Below are 4,709 nucleotides of genomic sequence, written 5' to 3'. Positions count from 1 at the left end.
GAAGCATAATCTATTAGAGCAACTATCTTATATCCTCACCTCCTTCAGTGGTAGGAAGGATCCAGCATTATGTTTCATGAGGAAAAAAATTAAATAAGACCAGCTATTCATTCTTTCTCTAGAGTTTGAAATATCAACTCTCTCTCACCAGCTAAACCTTCACCACTGCCGGTTTTCTACCGCTGAAGCTGAACCTCTAATGAAGCATTAAGGGTGACACAGTCACCAGGAGCAGCTACTGCTACAATATTCAGCTGTGCTACTGCTTCCCCAGCAGAAACTGTGAAGGAAAGGGTGCTGCACCAAGTTCCTTCAGTCTGGGAGGGTTTTTGGCCAGCCCCCATCAGCAGTCCTTCCTTCTACAGCTGCGGTTGCTGGAGCTGAGTGGGTTAGGGAGGGGATGGTCTCTGTTCCTGGGACACAACTGCTGCTCTCCAGCCTCCCTACACATTTTAATCACCCAGTCCCAGTGTGCTTCCTCTCCAGTCTTTCAGTTCTGGATTCATCCCCTGAAATTGCTTTCCTTGAGAATTTCACAGCTAGGTAATTGACTTGCTGTTCCTTCTCTTGCACAGTGCATGGATGAGGTCTCTTCAGAGTTCTGGTTGCAGCTTGTTCCTTTAATGAAAATACTGCATTGTATTCATAAACCACATGAATGGAAGGTTCACAGAAACCACAACAGCATTTAAAGGGGCATAATCACTGAACAAATACTGGGCATCTTTATAAGAACTCAACTTCATATGAAAATACCTGAGACCTATGGTTAGGGAGGAATGGACTGTCATAGGCTGAAATGGCAAAGCTTTAAGAAAAAATGCAAGAAATATATTATTTTCTCTTACTCCTTTCCTCTAATTTTTTAATCTTTTCTATTCTCAGCTGTTTTAATATTTGATTATTTGTGGTACCTCTTTCCATAAAAGCTCTGATTCCCCTCACCCCCCCCCCAATTTATTTTACGCACAAATTTCCATTTTGAAAATGTTACAGAAGTTAACACTGATTACTAGAAGAATTTTGATCATGGGTAGATTTATTATTTTTCGTTATTGATAAAGAGGTGTGGATTCCAAGAAGCATCCTGGTGCTTTCCTGCTATGGATAACAGTCTTGTTATAAAGTGGATTTCTGTGGGGAGAAAGGGAATGGGGCAGTAAAAGCAGCACATGCTCCGGGCCATCTTGCTGCTGCATATGGATTCAGCAAAAAAATATTTTTTCATAGAAAAACTATCAAAATGCAAAATATTCATTGACAATGACACAGTCATCGTTGTGTTTCAGAGCCAAAGTGAGGCCATTCTTTCTGCCTTTCCAAACGTTACTTCATTGAATGTCATTTTACATTTTGGACACCACTTCTTCATTCACAAAAGCTGGGCACCACTACCATACTTGGCATCAGACACACTGTGTGTGTATACACATTTTTATGTAAGGTATAAAAGTATTTTTAATCTGGAATATTGTTCTAGATCTGTGTTTCAATTCCGTGACTACAAAACAGATTTTCCTCATGGATTTTCTCTTGAGTTTTTTTTTTCCCACTGATCTCAGAATTACATAAACCCAACATTTTGTGCGGCATTTGGGCCTTTTTACCTCTTAGCATCATTCAAAAGAAGGGATTTAAACTGCATGTGATGGAAAGGTGAACAGCTGAGGAAATGTTCTGCTGCTGCCCCACAGAGGTTCCTACGCTGCTGCTCCATTCTTTTAACTCTGACGGAATGGCTGAGCTGGATCTCACTGACATTTTCTTCTAATATTGCCATTCAAGATTATGTCTGACAAAAATTTTAATTTGGGAGAAAGCTGTACCTCTGGCACCAAGTTCTCAATTCAGAACATCTGTGCAGAGGCTTATGAGCTCTGCAGGGGCACCTGAGTTATTTCTAATCACCATTTAAGTGTCCAACAGTTTTCCATTACAGCTCTTTTCTCTAAACACTGAACTGACCATGAGGTTTCCAGGGAACTAGGATACTGACTGATTACTTTTTTTCCTGTAATAATAGTTTGCAATGCCTCTGGAAGCAGGAAACTTGGCTGCTTACACACTCAGGTGAGAGATTTCTTTTTCAAAGAGTGTGGTCACTGTGAGGCTCAAAAGGAAAGAAGAAAAGAAAGCTGAAAAATTTCTTTAATATGGAGATAAAGCAGAGCGCAGGGACAGAGAATAGCTTTGCTTGCTGTCAGATGGGAGAATGGGCACTTCCCTGGAAACAATGCTCTGCTCAGTGCTGGATGGGACACAGCCCATGGGCCAGGAGGTGGGGAAACAAAGGGAACAGACTGACTGGGGAACGGACAGGTGTGAAGGTGCCATCCCTGTTCTCCTGCTCCCAGTCCCTCATGCATCAGCTAGAGAGCTATAATAGCTCAGATAATCTCAAAATGCATTTGTGCCAGCAAAAAGCCCTCAGATATGTATTTACTTTAAAAAGACAGATCCTCCTCTGCTCCACACTGCTTCCCCCCACAATATCAGAAGGACTTTTAAGCCTTTTTTTTCCACTCATGTGCTGCTATTTTGGTAATTAATGTATCTACCATAGCAACACATTTCAAGCTTGAATACATATAGTACATTTATTGTTCTTGGAAACACTCTCAGATACACAGTTCAGCTACTTATCTTTCCTATATCATATTCACAACAGATGTTTTTCCCCTTGTACAATAATTACTTGTACTCTGTTCCCATTAGGTATGCATAGTGTGAAAAATGATATGATTACTATTTAGTCACTTTTAGCATGAGTAGCCTGGGGGGTTATATTTTATCATACATTTCTAATAACTGTACCATGATAAAATGATACAGAACAAGTCTAGAGTTGCACCTGACCATCTACCTATGGATAGAGTTTTTCAGGGATGACCCTGATGTTCAATTATTGCTCTGAAGTCAGCATTGATATCCTCATCCCTTGCTTGCTGCAGGGATCAGTCAAATCATAACTGAGCTATTTTAGGCTATTAAAAAAGTCTCAGGAGGAATTGAAATTACAAAATGGTCTGTCAAAAACAAATTCTGTCAAATTGGTGCTCGTCAACTTTTCCTGAGTTTGTTTTTAACCTGTCAGCAGTCAGAAAGGCTGCACAGATTTTCCCAACAGCTGCAGTTCAGACACTGAACCCTCCCTTTCCAGCTCTCCCCAGCTCCTCTAGCTGGGCACATTTATGCCATATTTTTGCCACCTGTTTCCCTGTAAGACCCTACAGGTGCAGCTGTTTAGGCTGGGATTTCTTGTCATGTCTGTGGTGTGGATCCTGGAGTGGCCCTGCAGTGCCAGAGCTTCACTAGAAATCAAACTCAGCTAAAATCCTGTATGAGATGCACTCACACCTTGGCCAGGCTTTCTGTCAGGACACTCACAGCATCCCACATGGTACCAAAGCTTCCAGGGAGTGCTTTTACCTCAGCCTGTTTGTGTAGAGGTGTTTCTGCAGTGACATATGTATGAATCAAATCTTTCTTTTATCATGAGGGACCTGCATCAGCATAAAAGGGAAGACCTTACTTGACATTAATGATTTCTGTAAGAGAAAAGAATGAAAGCTAAAAGGTTTCTTTCCTTGCAGAAAAAATATAATAAACACAAGCACACTTTTGACATGTGTCAGAAAGAACAAATAAAATGAAAACATGTTATTTTTCTCTAGAATATCTAAGAGAAGGGTGATTAATATGTTGGAATTCATGCACAGAGGGGAGGATTTGAAGGGTTGCTAATGTTAGAACATGTTACAGCAATTCAGAGTCCCTGAATGCATGCAAGAAAAATAGGCGTGACATCATTCAAATGTGTTGAAAGTTCTTCAGGAGACTTCACTTAGCCTTTCACCCTGGGATGCAAATCTCCAGCTTCAGCTAAAACCTTGGCCATGCACTGTGTGGGGTGTACATCCTGTGCAAGAGGGCAATTCTGGATAACATACCCTCCTCTGGGGCGTGGAACCCATGGGACACCTCCACCCTCACTTCAGAGACAGAAAATGGATTAGAAAGATGTTCCAGCTCAGAAATATTGCAGACTCCAAAGGAATTCCTGTGGATGTCAGAAAATTCCAAGAAAGGAGGCAGACTCAGACTCTGAAAGTCATTTTGGCAGTTAGAGAGCTCTTAACTTCTACAGACTGCTCTGAATCCTGTTCTCCTCATGCAGAGCAGGGGAGGCCGTATAATGGAAATCACCTGGCACTTTTCCAACACTTTGGAAATGAGCATATCTTTTGATACCACTCAAATAATCAGAATGTATTTAGCAAGGACCTGGTTGCTAGAAAGTATGGTCAGAGGAAGAAAGAACCTTTAAAAAACTGAGTGTTGGTTCAGAAAATGCAGACTGGCAGGGGGAAATAAAGATGTAAAATTTGCCTATACCTGCATGTCTCACTCTTTGCAAAGAAAGACCAGCCCACAGATTCATCCATTCTAGGTCTACTATCTATGTCTCCATTACAAAAATTCACCATTGATTTCCAGAAAGTTTACACACCTGGCTCCTGTGACACAGCCTCCTCCACAGCATAAATAACAATGTTTGTGCCCTGAAGGTAAGAACTCGACTGATAAAGAAGATTTGATGGCCACCACTCTGGAGACACTGTGTTCATTGTGACAGTCTCCAGGCCAGCAGTGTGTAATTCAGAGCTCCTCTCTCCCCCTTATTCAGTGAAAGAGAGCAGAGAGTGACA

This window comes from Zonotrichia albicollis, chromosome 7, assembly GCF_047830755.1.
Source record: "Zonotrichia albicollis isolate bZonAlb1 chromosome 7, bZonAlb1.hap1, whole genome shotgun sequence".
NCBI lineage: Eukaryota > Metazoa > Chordata > Aves > Passeriformes > Passerellidae > Zonotrichia > Zonotrichia albicollis.
The sequence above is the reverse complement of the archived record's forward strand: the minus strand, read 5'-3'. Positions refer to the sequence as shown.